The sequence below is a fragment of the Barbus barbus genome (assembly GCF_936440315.1).
Source record: "Barbus barbus genome assembly, chromosome: 21".
In the NCBI taxonomy this organism is placed as follows: domain Eukaryota; kingdom Metazoa; phylum Chordata; class Actinopteri; order Cypriniformes; family Cyprinidae; genus Barbus; species Barbus barbus.
The window spans coordinates 9250847-9268255 of NC_136749.1; positions in this window are offsets into that span (position 1 = coordinate 9250847).

The window sequence follows — 17409 nt, forward strand, 5'->3', positions numbered from 1 at the left end:
CGCACACGGCCCTAGATGTAGGGGCCTGCTCGGCTGTCAGGTATGCAGTAAAACTGTTTAATGCACAGGTAGTTCCAAGTCAGGTTAATCACCGTTCCATATTAATGCACTGCTTTAATTGATGCACACAAACACACACTTCACGCGCATACAGACACACAGAGACAGAGGATGTAGATCAGTTTACACTTGCAATCTTTGATCCTTGATACTGTGTTGAACTTGGGTTTGTGTTGCTCTAGAGCAATATTAAGATTGTTGAATTTTTACATTTGTTGACAAAATGAAATCATTAGTTATTACAATGTGGAACATATAAGGTATTAACCAAACCCAAACCTCAGATTTCAGAAAAAACATATCAGATATGGACATAATAATACTACAGGAAACATGGCGCAAAACTGATGAAGTCACTCTTTATCCCCCAGGATACTATGAAATATTTATATCCTCTAGAAAACATCACACGTGGAAGAGATTCAGGGGGGATCATAATCTGGCACAAACAAGAAATTGACAAATACATCTATACAATTAAAAAAGAAGAATCACATATCTGGCTCAAAGTCAACAAGCACCATACCCAAACCACTAAATGTTTTCTTATATGCTTTCTATATTCCTCCCTCTGAATCTCCATACTATAATGAGGACATCTTTGAATCTCTCCACAGTGAAATTAACCACGTCCAGGCCCAGGGAAGTGTGATTGAACTAAATGCCAGGACAGGATCTCTTCCCAATTACACCACAGATAACAGGAGTAACTATATTTTTGTTAATTATATAATTATCACATCCTATAAGAAAATCCATAAAAGAAAATGAAAAATGGTTTGACAGGCTGTAAATCCATAAGGAAAAAATTAAGACAATTATCAAATCAAAAACATAGGCAACCAAACAATGCAGATTTACGCCATCAATATTGTGAAGAACTTAAACAGTATAAAAGTACACTCAGAAAAAAAGAGAGAACGGTATATCCAAAATCAACTAAAAACTATTGAAGAATCCATAAATTCTAACAATTTCTGGGACAACGGAAATTACCTGCATAAAAGTCATTACAGGAAATTAACTGATTGATAAAATCCAGACCATAAAAAACAAAAAAGCAAGTGGACCAGATGGCATTCTCAACGAAATGCTCAAGAACACAGGGCACAAATTAAGATTGGCCCTACTAAAACTGTTCAACTTAGTTCTGAGTGTTGGTCATTTCCCTGAAACCTGGAACATAGGACTCATTACGCCCATATTGAAGAGTGGAGACAAATCAGACCCAAACAAATTAGAGGCATCTGTTTGAGCAGTAATCTGGGGAAGCTGTTCTTCAATATCATCAACACGACTTGTACACTTCCTTACAGAGTGCAATGTCCTCAGCAAAAGTCAAATTGGATTCTTACCAAATTATAGAACAACAGACCACATCTTCACCCTACACACCCTGATCAACAAATATATTAACCAAAAACAAAACCAAAATATTTGCTTGCTTTGTAGATTTCCTAAAGGCCTTTGATTCAATTTGGCATGAAGGTCTTTTTCTAGAATCAGGTATTGGGGGTAAAACATACAATATTATAAAAACAATGTATTCAAACAATCAATGCACAATTAACATCTGAAATAAACGAACCAAATTCTTCACTCAAGGGTGGGGTGTGAGGCAGGGCTGCCCACTATCACCGACCCTCTTCAATATTTACGTTAATGAATTGGCAAAAGTCCTGGAACAATCAACAGCACCTGGCCTCACACTACATGACTCCAACATAAAGTTCTTGCTGTTTGCAGATGATCTGGTTATGCTGTCTCCAACAAAAGAGGGTCTACAGAAGAACCTAGACATATTACACAAGTTATTTCAGACCTGGGCCCTGACTATTAATCCTAACAAAACTAAAGCAATAACATTCCAGAAAAGACCCAGACGTCAGAGAAAGAGACAAGTTCACCCTTGGTACGACCTAAATTGAATATGCCACAAACTACACATACCTCGGGCTGAAGATAAATGCAATTGGTAAGCTAAATTTGGCTGTGAATGAACTGAAAGAGAAAGCAAGAAGGGCCTTTTACGCCATCAAAAAAAAAATCTATCCAAATTGAAATACCAATTAGAATCTGGCTCAAAATATTCCAATCAGTCATAGAACCTATTGCATTATTTGGCTGTGAAGTGTGGGGTCCTCTCCTAAAACACGAATTTGAAAAATGGGACAAAAATCCTGCATGCTGGGTTCTGTAAGAGTATCCTCAGAGTAAAGAGGAACACAGAATTAGGCCAATACCCTCTACTAATGCACATTGAGAAAATCAAATTTTGGAAACACTTAAAAATGAGCGACCCCCAACTCTTATCATTTTAAAGCCCTTAAAAACCACGAAGTGAGCCCTGAAAAAAGTCCCCTGATTCAGATGGTCATGAAGCTGCAAACACAAACTAACATGACTAACAACATCCAGCATCAGGACACTGAAACATCCATCCAGAAAATTCAGCCCAACCGAATTATAGAAACACTAAAAGAAAATTATATAACCTATTGGAATGAAACAACAGAAAAACAAAAGTAAATTTGAATGTCTTTTGGCCCTAAATAGAGATTACACAACTGCAGAATATCTGAGTATAGTGAAAGACTGTAAATTAAGAAGACAAATGACGAGGTACAGACTGAGCAGTCATACTCTGACTACAGGAACTTGTCAACGCTGCCCCGCGACTTTTATTAATAAACTAGCCTCGGTGGTTCTTTGCCTCCACATCATGCATTTAAAATCCTTTAATGCATGGTTAGCCATTGATTATCTTTTACTTAATGCTTACAAGAATATCCTATAATATAATTAGTGGTAAATTAGCATCAAGGTACACTTGAAAATGTATGTAGTTATTGTTTATAAATCACTTTAAACCATTATCGAATGCTTCTAATAACGTCTGACTTTGATCTATAGTTGATTTTGATTATAATAGGCAGACTCTTTGAATAAACATACTTTATTGTTATAAAAATACTGTGAGCTGTGTACAAAACAAATACAAAAAATATATTGGTATAGTCATATGTAGAAAAATGTTTCACTTGATCTTTTAGAACGGTCAAAAATGTATCTATGTTCAGACAACCAATGACAACAACATCTCGGCATCCATTTTCTTTGTATGTTGTGTAAGGCTCGTTTATTGGTCCAATGGAGGTTTCCAATAAAACGAGGAAGGTCTCTCTGCGTATTGCTTGTCTTTCCTTTTAGCAACACAACAAGATTAAATGCAATATATTTCTTTCACATATAATAACTCGTTGTTTCATCTGACTCCATAAATGAAAGGTTTTAATGATATCTGTGCATCATTAAAGTGAACGAATGTTTGATTGTTCTGTTAAGCTCTGATTATACTTTACCCGCTTAGATCAGGAAACTATATCGCTTCGAGTTCCTCATCAGGTCTCCGGCACAATTTTGTCAGTTCCAATTACCCAAAACAGAGGTATTTGGCTAAATATCTGAGATTTGCCGTATTCCCACGTGCAGAATCAAAGATATGTAATACTTAGCCTCCTTGGCTGCCCCTCAGGAACTTAATTCAATCGTTTACTTTAGTAGAGTCTTCCTTTTTGACCACCATTTAAGAACATTAGTCGATCAACTTTACCTTTCTTCAAAATGGCTTTGTCCGGCCAAGCTCGTGGCTTTTCCCACGTAAACTTATCTAAAGTAACATTAAATTAGAACAGAGGTCATCGACGCATTCAGATCTAGGCTGATCAAACAGCATCTGCTGATTCTAGACAGAAACTTACTCGTCTCCTCATCCAAGCACACGTGAATTTAGGTATTGGGTATTAGTCGTCACTAATCCCTGACGCAAACTTGTGGAAATATACGAATCCGACAATCTACTTGGGGAAAACAATTCTCAGAGTCGGTCAGAATACAATCAAACGTTTACAATTTATTGATCAGGTAATGAAGCAATAATTCAAAATCCAATTCATAAGAATAAAATCATCAGTTGAACATGTCATAACAACAATTCAGAAATAGAGGAATTTGTAGAAATTATTACCTGTCAACACAACTACACACAGCATTTGTGTGGGAAGTCAGCTTACAGACTCCGCGAACTTTTCTGCACCTTTTCCTTATATACCCAGCTAATTCAATATTCTTACCAAAAGGTGGCGTTTGTCATTATAATTACAATTTGGTTCCCTGTTGAGGGATTCACGCTGTGAGATCAGAATTTGTACTTGAATGGGTTCTTGTTTTACATGCAGGAGGTATCTGAATGGGGGATCTGGGGAGGGAAACACCTTTTTAAGAGACACATGACTTTTCTCATATTTTATAACTTCTTTTAGCTTTTCATTATGGTTGGGAGAATGAGACCATTTTACCAGGCGCACAGAGACACTTTAAATGATATCAAAAACGTATAGTTACTTATTGTGCATACATAGCATTGCATAGGTTTTCAGTGTATTTTTGGTGAGGAGGAGGAGGGGGTGAAGGGGAGATAGTGTGTGAAGTGTGAGTTGCACTGTGGGCTGCATCTCCGAAGTTCCTTTTACATATGCAGGAGATAGTTCAAGTGTTAATTTTCAGGAGAGCCTTTTGTTTCGTCGAGGGGTAAATCAGACATATTGGCACCAGCCTTACAGCTGGTTGAAAGTTCTCTACTTCTGTGTTTTTACAGTCATGCTCAATACAGTCTTCTGAGCTTTTAGCACCACCACGTCGACCTTTTGGGTAACAGCAGTTGCTCTGACCACGTGATGTAATGCTCAAATCTTATTGGATGGCCTGTTTTTTTGCTTTGCGAAACTGAAAAGATTCGTCGGACTGGTTAGAAAAAAATATTTGCATGTGCGAATGTTCGTGGTCTATGTGGAAGCATCCTGTCAGTCCTCTGTCGTGTGTGTCATGTGTTCCTTCCTCTTGTATCCATATTTGGTTTGTTTCCTGTCCTTGTTAAATGTAATCATTAGTTAATTCTTGTCCAGCCGTGTTCGTCTCATTATCCCTTGTATATTAGTCCTGTCTGTTCAGTTAGATTTCGGCTGGTCTACTCGTTACCCCCGGTGTTTCCTGTCTGTAAGCCTTGTCTTGTCCTGCCATGTCTTGTCCTGATGTCGTCATTAAAGACTATAATTTGAGTTACATCCTCGTCTGCGTGTTCCTGTGTCCTCCTTGTGTGTGCACCGTGACCCATCCATAGGAATCTGTTGTTTTATTACAGCACGTCATTGCGTCCGATATTTGTTTCGCTTTATTGCGCTCCGTGTGGAAAGGCCTTTAGACTAGGTTACAGTTATATAGCTATCGGCATTCCAGCGACAAGTGCTAACAATACTCTGACCAGAGAAAGGAAGTGTGCTGCTTAAATAACAGTCTGGATTGAAATCAGGTGTGAAAGAGTGATTAGTTCCTGGGTGGGGAATCATGGGAAATTGAGTCCAGTCCAAAAGTTGCAGTGTGAGAGTACGTAGACCGGATTCGTGACAGAGCCACCCCTCAAAGAGCGGCTTCCAGATGCTCCAACACTGTCTGGTCTAGGAGGGTGGTGGAGAGGAGGCAGAACAGGGGGCAGGACCGAAGGCCAAGAGCATGCAGTGCTGGCGGACCTGGAAACTGAGGCAGGATCGGTGCAATAGGAAACCAGGACAGAGCAGAAAACCACCACAGAGGAGCAGATGGAGCAGAGAACCACCAGAGCAGAGCAGAAGGCCACCATGGCGGAGCAGACGGCCAGGTAGAAGATGCCAGAAGAGCTGAAACATAGGGCACAAACAAAGCATTCACAGCTCCAAGGACCAAGACAGGCAACACAAAGAGTTCATTAATAGTTTCCTTGGCTGTGACTGACAGGGTTGAAAGTTTATTGTTGGTCTACTTGAGACTGGACGGATAAACGGTTCAAAATCACATATTTAACAGTTAAAAATCACATAATTACATACAGTGCCCTCCATAAGTATTGGAACAGTAAAGACAAAATTGCTCTGTTGGCTGTGGAGTCAAGACATTTGCAAATATGATTAAAATATTAATATTAGACAAAACTACAGAATGTCACATTTTATTATTAGCCGTTTCAACACCTATGTTTTACCAAATAAAAAGAACAGCACTGTTAGAGTTCATCCCACTTATTGATGTGAGCATAAGTATTGGGACAGTTGAACATAAGGCAGATATAAAAGATTAAAAGCTATTATTTAGTTACAGATCCCTTGCGCACAATCACAGCAGTGAGTCTGCGACCCATAGACATCACCAGACTCTTGGTCTCATCCTACTTTTCCCAGCCTTTTATGCAGCCAATTCCAGTTGTTGCTTGTTTTGGGGAGTTTCTGCCTTTACTCTCCTCTTTAGCTGCTGAAATTCATGTTCATTTGGATTTAAATCTGGAGTTTGACTTGGGCAATCGAAGACTTTCCATTTCTTTGCCCTTATAAATTCCTTGACTGAACTGGCAGGGTGTTTGGGGTCATTGTCCTGATGCAATATGAAGCAATTCCCAATGAATCTGGTGGCATTTTCTTGAATATTGGTAGGCAAGATGTTTTGGTACCCTTCCAAATTCATTCTGCTACTGTCATCATACATTAAGGCATCAGTAAAGTTGAGAGGGCCTGCTCCAGAGGCAGCCATGCATACCCATGCCACGTCACCACCTCCACCATGCTTTACAGATGAGGCTGTAGGCTTGGGATCATTTGCAGTTCCCTTTTTTCTCCACATTTTTGCTTTCAGATTCAGATTTTCAGATCACTTAAATAAAGGTTAATATTTGTCTCATCGGTCTATAAACACAGTTCCAAAACTCTTCTGGCTCACCTTTGTGCTTTTTTACAAACTCTAATCTTGCCTTTCTATTTTTGGTATTTTTGGTGCTGGTGGCATCTTGCTGTGTAGCATCTGTAATTCTGTGTCAAAGTCTCCTGAGGACAGTAGATTGTCAGAGCATCACCCCAGCTTTCTGGAAGTTGTTGGTGATTTTACAGACACGTATTTTAGGGTTAATTTCACAGCTTTTATGACTTGTCCAAATTGCATCCAAATTGCTTGCTTTTCTCTCAAAGTCAGCTCCCTCATCTTCATCCTGTTTTGTGTGTGTCATCGTGGAATGCAAGATTCAGAATACAGAAGTAATGGATATAACTGATGACACATTCTCTGCTTTTAATATCTGAAGAATTAATGCATTAGGACACAGCTGATCACTTGGACCTGTGAGGCAACTGTTCTGAGTGGGATGAAACTCTAAAAGTGCTGAACTTCTTAGCTTGTAAGACATCTGTGTTGAATTACCCAATAATAAAATGAGACATTCTGTAGTTTTGTCTCATTTATCTTTTAATCATATTTGTAAATGTCTTGACTCCACAGCCAACAGAGCATTTTTGTTTTTACTGTTCCAATACTTTTGGAGGGCACTGTATTTTCATTCTGTATTTTCACTTGAAACTAGACAGGCATGTAGTTCAAAATCAAAAGCATTGACTGAAATGGGACAGGCAGATAGCTCCTGATAACAAAAGCCCCTTTCACACTGCACGTTGGTCCCGGAACATTGCCGGAAAATTGCCAGAGTGCCTTCTGTGTGAACGCAACCATGACCCGGGATTGATTCCGGGACCAATCCCGGGTTGGGGACCTAGTAACATTGCCGGGTTCAGTCCCGGAACGAGCGCTGTGTGAACAAAAGCCGGATAAATGCCGTAAAGGCTGATGACGTGCCTTATCATGCGACTCTTTCACCAGGTGTTTTGAAGGCAGATCAACATTCACACTACGAAAAATGTGTAAACTGGAATGAAGCAGCGATCGAAGCTCCTCACTATCCGCGCTGAAGCTGAAATCGTTCGCCAATTTAGTTTTTTTTTTCTTCTTGTTTTTCATTCGCCAGTTTAGTGAAATGGTGCGCGGCGCATTATATACGTCACATGATGACGTCACGTGTCATTCCGGAACATTTACGGGTTGTGTGTGAACGCGCGCACAGATTCCGGAAAATCACTGGCAGTGTGAATGTAGCAAATCTAACGACCCAGGAACAATTGCCGGAACACATTACCTGTGTATTTTCCGGAATCTCTGTGTGAAAGGGGCTAAAATCAGATAAGTTAACTGAAACTGGATTGGCAGACAGTTAAACATTGGTAGAGACTCAGCAAGCCGATCTAAATCAGATTCAACAGCAGAATTTAGATAGACCGTTCAAGATTGGGTGCATTAGCATTACTGACTGTGTTAATAGTTCACAATTAGATTCAAGAGCACATTGTCTCTGATGGAGTTTTGGTTCCTTGCCACTGTCGCCTCTGGCTTGCTTAGTTGGGGACAATTCATTTCCAGCGACATCGTCGACCTGATTGCTTTTTTTTTTTTTTTTTTTTTTTTTTTTTTTCATTTTACACTGACACACTATTTCCTTTTTTTTTTTTTTTTGTATATTGTGCAGTTGCTTTGACACAATCTACATTGTTAAAAGCGCTATATAAATAAAGGTGACTTGACTTGACATTTAAGACAGTTCATACTCATGCTCATTGGGTGAAACTGGACAGACTGATAGCTGAGAATTGAACTCATTGACTGAAACTGGATAAACAAACTGCTCACACTCAGACTAAATGACTGAAACTGGACAGACAGACAGTTCAGAATCAAACTCAAAGGCTAAAACTGGATATACAGATGGTTCAACTTGTGGCCTCTTTGGCAATGACAGGGTTAACCGAGTATACAGAAAGTTTATTTACGGCTTTCATGGCCGTAACGGGCACGGTTGAGTTCACGAACGGCCTTTATAGCCTCAACAGAATAATCAGGAAATTCACAAACAGCTTCCTCGGCTGTGACAGATAAGGGTGAGAGTTCAAAGTAGAGACCTGCAACCGATTGCAGCGTGGGACAAAATTTGATGGGTGAATGCGGGTGCGAGCGGTAAGGTCCTCATGTGTGCGGGTTGCGGGAGAATAAAAATATTCACGGGACTCCCACAAAATGGAAATATCTTAATTAGATTACTAAAAAACAAAAACTATTATTTATCTACGGCACAAAGGCAACAAGAACGAATAAAATAAAAGTGATTTACAGGCACAAGGTCGGAAGCTTACTCTCGCATGGTTCATGCGCTAGCCCCACAACGAGGCAAGATGACTGAAGTGCATGGCACATATGGATCGCTTAGTGCTACAGATATTAGTTCATTATTAAAGAAAGGAACGTACAAAACTACAAAGCCAAGCAAAGGAAAATCTGATATTTGGAAATGTTTTTTGATAGTATGCAACAGAGATGGAAAGCACCTTCCCTTTGCGAGCTGCGACAAATGCAGCAAAGTACTCACATACAGCAGGCACAAGTCTGAAACTTCAGGTCTGAAGCGTCATGTGTGCACAGTTTTGAAAGGCCAAACTTCCATGTCGTTTATGGAAAGTCAGTCAAAAGTGTCAAGCGCACTAAAAGACTTTTGTTTTGTTGTGCAGACCTAAGACCTTATGACACCGTCTCTGGCAGCACCTCGTTGACACAGCAGCCAAGATTGGAAAATTCGGTGTGAAGGAAATTTTGCCCCATCCAACAACATTGTTACGAAATCTGAGTGAAGGGGCACAAACAGTAAGAAGAGCTGTAGTCACTGACATGACCGATACAGTTGTGAAATACGGTTGCGCACACAGTAAAATTGTCAGTCATAATTAAGCAGTGTTACTCTGTTTACTCTTAAGGAGTTAACTTAACAACAAATAGTGAAAAATGCCCTCTAGTGTTGGTGAAAATGATCAGAGTTGAATTATTTTGTTAAAACATAAGTTAATATTCGAGGTTAATAATTGTGTTACTATTAATGCATAAGTTGTAGTTATTTTTAACTTTGGTTTAAACTCGGAAATATCGAATAAGTATTGAATAGGCAAGTCAGTATGTTGGAGAAATGTGCTTTTTCTTCTCAATGTGGTAATGATAAAGTTTAAATGATGTCAGTAATCTTAATTAGATTTTCAGCTGTATTTAGCTTTGATGTTAGAATGTAAGTATAATGAATAGCACGTTATGTTGTTGTGGAATGAAATGTCTTCTAGCATGTCCTACGACGTTAGATACATAACTCTGAATAAATTATATGATGTTATGTAAACCGTTGGAATGTTATATAAACTCTATATTTGCTACTGTTCAGCTCGCGAAAGACTAAATGTGTCCAACGGCATTAAGTTCTGTGAAGACAAATTAGTCGAACGCCGCCATTGCATCTTTACTGAAGCCACATTGATGGCAATAAGTTTTTATTACTTATGCATTTGGGGGACTATTAAACTCATAAATCTACTTAAAAACACAACATTACTTTGATCTTTATATGGTAAAAGCGTTTAAAATTTAAGTATTGTTTGAAGTAGTATTTTTATTGTTTATATACCATATTTAAGTTTTTGCTTTGCTTTTTTAATTTTTTTTTATTATTATTAAGCTGGTCTGATCGATTCTCAATGAAAAAAGAAAAACTGTCAATATTCTGACAGCTGACATTAAAGAAAAGAATAGGTCATATACTGCAAAAAATATATATATTTTTTTTAAATATCACCACCAAGGAAGATGAAAGAAAACTGTGCCGGAGGAATTGTGCCTTTGTTCCTGTACCTTCTTCAAAAATGGCTATGTAAGTATCACACTGTTTTTGTTTTTGTTTCAATGCAATGTTGACAACTTTTAAATGTTTTGATCACATGCCCATAATACAGGTGGTGTATTTTTCTGTATTTTAAAACACTTTCTCCTCCTTTTTCTGTATTTTTGTCTAAGAAGCACCAGAATCATAACTATACAGAGGCATTTCTAAAGAATGAGGAATATACACTCACCTAAAGGATTATTAGGATCACCTGTTCAATTTCTCATTAATGCAATTATCTAATCAACCAATCACATGGCAGTTGCTTCAATGCATTTAGGGGTGTGGTCCTGGTCAAGACAATCTCCTGAACTCCAAACTGAATGTCAGAATGGGAAAGAAAGGTGATTTAAGCAATTTTGAGCGTGGCATGGTTGTTGGTGCCAGACGGGCCGGTCTGAGTATTTCACAATCTGCTCAGTTACTGGGATTTTCATGCACAACCATTTCTAGGGTTTACAAAGAATGGTGTGAAAAGGGAAAAACATCCAGTATGCGGCAGTCCTGAGGGCAAAAATGCCTTGTTGATGCTAGAGGTCAGAGGAGAATGGGCCGACTGATTCAAGGTGATAGAAGAGCAACTTTGACTGAAATAACCACTCGTTACAACCGAGGTATGCAGCAAAGCATTTGTGAAGCCACAATACGCACAACCTTGAGGCGGATGGGCTACAACAGCAGAAGACCCCACCGGGTACCACTCATCTCCACTACAAATAGGAAAAAGAGGCTACAATTTGCACAAGCTCACCAAAATTGGATGGTTGAAGACTGGAAAAATGTTGCCTGGTCTGAGTCTCGATTTCTGTTGAGACATTCAGATGGTAGAGTCAGAATTTGAACATGGATCCATCATGCCTTGTTACCACTGTGCAGGCTGGTGGTGTAATGGTGTGGGGGATGTTTTCTTGGCACACTTTAGGCCCCTTAGTGCCAATTGGGCATCGTTTAAATGCCACGGCCTACCTGAGCATTGTTTCTGACCATGTCCATCCCTTTATGACCACCATGTACCCATCCTCTGATGGCTACTTCCAGCAGGATAATGCACCATGTCACAAAGCTCGAATCATTTCAAATTGGTTTCTTGAACATGACAATGAGTTCACTGTACTAAAATGGCCCCCACAGTCACCAGATATCAACCCAATAGCGCATCTTTGGGATGTGGTGGAACGGGAGCTTCGTGCCCTGGATGTGCATCCCACAAATCTTCATCAACTGCAAGATGCTATCCTATCAATATGGGCCAACATTTCTAAAGAATGCTTTCAGCACCTTGTTGAATCAATGCCACGTAGAATTAAGGCAGTTCTGAAGGCGAAAGGGGGTCAAACACAGTATTAGTATGGTGTTCCTAATAATCCTTTAGGTGAGTGTAATTTGAAGGTACAAAATGAAAAGAGAAATCTCATTGTGCCACTTTTCACAGCAGTTTTTAACTGTGACTAAGGATTAACTTCATATAGCATTGTTGATGATCTTAAAATGCTTTGTTGTTTGTGTCTTGTCAAGGCCAGAAGAGACCAGGATATCTTCTAGAAGGTTTGTTTTTAATTATTATTTTTTGAAGTTTTTTAATTTAACATATCAGTGATAGTCCTGCAATTTGCTTGTTTTTTTCAGAGTGGAACAAGCATTGAGGAGCATATTCAAGACATTGCTGGAAGTGCTCAGCCCTGTCTCCTGGCTCAGGGAAGAATTATTCAGTTCACTAGTACTTCAGTTTTGATCAGCATGCCATTCCATGCAAGTCAATTTCTTCTCTTGATGCCTTTGACAAACTGTTTAATGGGGTTAATTTACCCAAAAATGAAAACTGTCATCATTTACTCACTTTAATTTCAAACAAAACACTCATCTGTCATCGTGCTCTCGTGTATGCTTGTCAGGGATTAATATTTTCATAAAGTGGTAAAAAAAAAATATTTTTCCTTTTGCGCAAACAAAGCACTCGTGTTGCTTAATAAAACTGAAGTTAAATCACCAGAGTCTCACAGTTTAATTTAATGATGTCTTTAACACCTTTCTGGGCCTTGAAAGATGTAGTTATAGGCTGTTGATGAAAGGATACAAGTCTGCCAGATTTCATTACAAATATCTTCATTTGTGTTCAGAAAATGAACAAAAGTCTTATAGGTTTGGTATGACATGAAGGTGAGTAATTAATGAGAATTCTAATTTTTGGTGAACAAACGTCTTAAGGCACACTTTGTTTTTGGCACCACTTATAACACTATTCTACACAAGATGTACACTTTCATTCAGACCACTGTGTTCAACAAAGATGTTGGCAAAGTGAAGGTCCTTGTATTGCTGAGGTTAGAGCAAGGCTGCTTAGCTAGGTAGTGATGTATTGTCATTTCATGCAGACGTGATGTATTTTTGTGCATGTAATTGTGTATGTTTCTTGAGCATGACAGCATTGTAATAAATGTTTTAAATCTGACGTCGTTGAGCTTGTTTTCTGTTCTCTTTTTAAAACACCAAATGGGATTTAAAATGAGAGAATTTTTCACTATTATAAATGTAAATGAACTCTACATAAGTGAAATATTAACACTAATTAGAGTAAATTGTCCTGCAGAGTTAAATTGTGGTAACACTGAACATAGTTAATTTCCCCTAGTGTTAAACTCTGGTAACACTATTCAGTGTTGAGCAGTGTTATTTTTTTACTCAAAATAGAGTTCATTTAACACTGCAAAATTTACTGTGCAGTGACAACTGACATCTGGACCAAAAACTATCGAAAAACATCTTTCCTATCAGCCACAATACATTACATAGATGCAAATTACGACTTGGTGTCAAAGGTGCTTTTTGCAACACCATTCGATGCAGGCATTTCAAAAACTAGCGAAAACATTCAAGCTTTGCTATTTCAAAATCTCAGAGTATTTGGAATAGATAGTTCACAGGCAAAGAAACTTGTCTTTGTCACTGACAGAGGAGCGAACATGATAGCAGCTCTCCATGGTTTCACAAGACTGAACTGTAGCGCTCACATACTCAACATCATTCTTTCACACGCATTCTCATCCGCTGTGATGGACAAAACACCTGAAGTTGGCATTTTTTACATTTTTGAAGCCATTCAAAGACGCAACCAATGACTTGGAGTCAGACAATACAGCCTTGAGTGCGTCTCTAGTTCTGCCTTTGTAAAACTAAGAAACCACTGGGAGGCAGCCATGACTGACTGCATTCTCACTGAAATTGCATCAACTTGTGTGCAACGTCTGGACGAACTAATGTCGCCGAATAGTTTGGCACCAAATGGAATTCACCTGCTCTACAAAATAGCGACATTCCTCACTCCCAAACTGTGTCAGTTAAAGATGATTGATGATAATGAAAGACAAGCTGTGATTCATGCAAAGTTCTAGTTGATGAGTTTGGGTTTGATGAAAACAGAGGAAAACCTACCGCCACCATAAAAAAAAAGTCTGCTTTTCAAGACTTTGCTGAATGGGAGAATGCAGATGATACCATGAAACAGCGACGTGTCAATCGATTCTGAAATAGCGGGATATTTAAAGGTCAAGTTTGACGGATCAGAAGCACACGGGCCCAAAGATGTCCTCCAGTGGTGGAAAAGACAATGTCAAGAATTTCCGAGATTGAGCAAATTAACATGCCATGTACATTGTATTCCAGCTTCCAGTGCACCATCAGAGAGAGCTTTCAGTATCTGCGGTCGCATACTCGAACAGAGACGCATTAATCTGAAGCCCTCATCAGTGAATGACAGACATACTATTCCTGCATGGACACATTAAATAGGCCTACATTTGTGTTTTAGTTCATTCAGTTTATTTTTATTTATTTAGCTAAATATTGAAAATTGGCCTATTTTTATTTATGGAGAAAGGAGGATAATTTATGTTCAATGTTTGGGCATTGCTAAAGGCAAAAAAGGCTAACGCACATTAAGCAGTATTAGGCCAAATGCTTTTCTATTTGAATACGTGAGAAATCCACGTTTATTATTATTTTGTTTCATTGCTAATTTTTTTGCCTATTTCTGACTGTTCTGACTGTATTTCTATGTTCTGAAAAGCTCCTCATTCATGTCCATGTTCATCATTCCCTTGAATTAAACTCAGATAAAACGAAACATTTATTTTCTGTTTCTTTTTGATTTATATTCAAAAGGGAAGCAAGTAAAATAAATAACAGTAGCGGGAAGAAGCAGTGAAAATAAAACTACTTGTATGTTTACCTGCAGGCTTTTGTGGGCGGGAGCAGGACAAAACTTGAATATTGTGAGCGGGAGTGGGAGAAAATAACATTTTTGTGGGAACAGGCGGGAGCGGGACAGAAAAATCCGTCCCGTGCAGGTCTCTAGTTCAAAGTCAGACTCTTCGGCTGGGTCGAGACGGGACAATAGCTCATAATTTGCCTCCATGGCCAGTTCGGCACAGGATGAGAGTTCGTACATGGCCTCTGGCGAGCTCATAACAGGACAAGAGTTCATAAATGGCTTCCTCGTGCAAGGAGCTGAAGCAAGCGCCTCTTCCTCAGTTGGTTCTGCAGCATGCACCGCCACCTCTGGAGGAACCGCAGACATCGCCTCTAGAGACACAGCAGCGGGCGCCGCTATCTGGGAAGATTCTGCAGCTTCAGCCACCACCTCTGGAGATATTACATCAGACACCCCTGCCTCTAGAGTTTCAGTGGTGGTGTAAGCTCTGACCTCAAAGATCTGGGTGCAACAGACAGGACGTGACAAGACTCTGGAAGACCGGCTCTGACCTGATATGACTCTGGGATGACAGCTGTGGCCTGATGAGACTCTAGATGATCAGATGTGATCAGAATTTCACCAAGTACAACATGTTCCTGTCAACAACATTCCAATCAACCGAGGGATTTACACAAATAGCAGCACCTCAGTTTTTAAGAGGAGCCTACTGCTTGATACACAAGCACCACGATTTACTAAACAAACAGTTTAAAGGTCATTTCACACCCAGTCCGAAATGTTTGCATGTTAAAAAATAAATACGACCTCACGTTAGGCTATGTTAATCATGTTTACACACTGGCTCCGAAGTCTTGTTGTACAAACTTCATTAAAATGACAGAAACTCCTTCTTAGCTTTCTTTACCTAGTGTAATCTTGAGATTTGCTTGAGAACAAAAAAAATTGCTTTGAGAACAAAGTAGTTATTAGCAGAATCTCTGCACTGCACATCATTTGTTTCCATCAGCTAATTCATCGTAGACATTCACAGGTGAGATCTTCAGTCAATCTCCAATCACTGTGTGACCATCTGTCCTCCAGATTCCATTTGCACCCTCTACTCTTTGAGATTGTCTTGTGTAACCCTTTTGCAGATACTTCCTTTTACTGTAAAAGGAATTACTTTTTTATTTGTTTATCCTTCAACCCTGTCAATCATGCTGCATTATCAGCTTTCATGTTGGCAGAGATAGCCAGAACTAGCTACGCTCTGTCTACGGTGAGAGCAAATTTCACCAAGTACAACATGTTCCTGTCAACAACATTCCAATCAACCGAGGAATTTAGGCTCATGATCAGGGTTAGGTGCTTCTACATTCTTGTTAGGCCCAGTCCACACGGAAACACGTTTAGCTGTATACACATAAATTTGTATTGTATAGGTGATTTTCCAGATGGATCCAGAGTTTTGGGAGAGTGAAACCAATATTTTTTTAAACCGTTTTCATGTGTACAGCCAATCTGTATATTTTCTGAAACAATGATGTCATCAGCCCACGTCTCGCCCATATTCAGACACCGCTACACCACGTAACAGCAACAAAAACATGAACAAACACTGAACGATTGTCTTTTTATTAAGTGACATTAACACAGATTAATAAATGTATTGTTCCATGTTCGTTTGTATACCGTGCACAAGGTTTATGCACATAGTCCAAGTCTTCTCCCTTTTTAGTTCTCTCTGTGGCAAAATTACAGCGCCACATGCTGGTCTGGCATGTATACTGCATCGTTATGTGTTGGTTTTGTGGTTTCGTATGGGGGCAGGTATTTCTTGAGACGGGGGGGGGGGGGGGAGATTGGATAGGGAAAGCTCTGGCTTTATGTGGACATAGCCTTAATCTTTTCACACTGATTTTAAGAATAAATTGTGGGTAGGGTTAGGTTTATGGGTAGGGATTGGGTTAAATCTATATTTTTGGACAGTAATGTTGATCCAGGATCAACAAAAGTTGTTGATACAGGAATATGTCTTACTTCGCAAGTTCTCTTAATTATATTCTTAAGGAATTTTAGGAGAGACAAAAGCTGCATCCCAAATGGCACACTATACACTATGCACTGATACAATATGTACTTATGCACTCAACTACTCATGTAGTGTCCGAATTATATAAGGTTATTTTGTCATTAATAACTGGAGTCTGATAGCCCCACCCTCTTTGCAAATTTTGATAACAGTTGTGCTGCTTCATATTTTTATGGAAAATGTGATACTTTCATTTAACAAGGTTGCACTGAACAGATTTGAGTGACAGTAAAGATATGTATACCTACTAAAATATAAGTTTCAAATAAATTCTGTTCTTTAACTTTGTATTCTTTAAATAATCCTGAAAATGTTAAAGGATCACAGTTTCCACAAAAATATAATAGCCTAACAAGTTAAGCAGCAAAACAGCATATAAGAATAAGATAACTAAACGTGCCACTTCCCAGGGACACA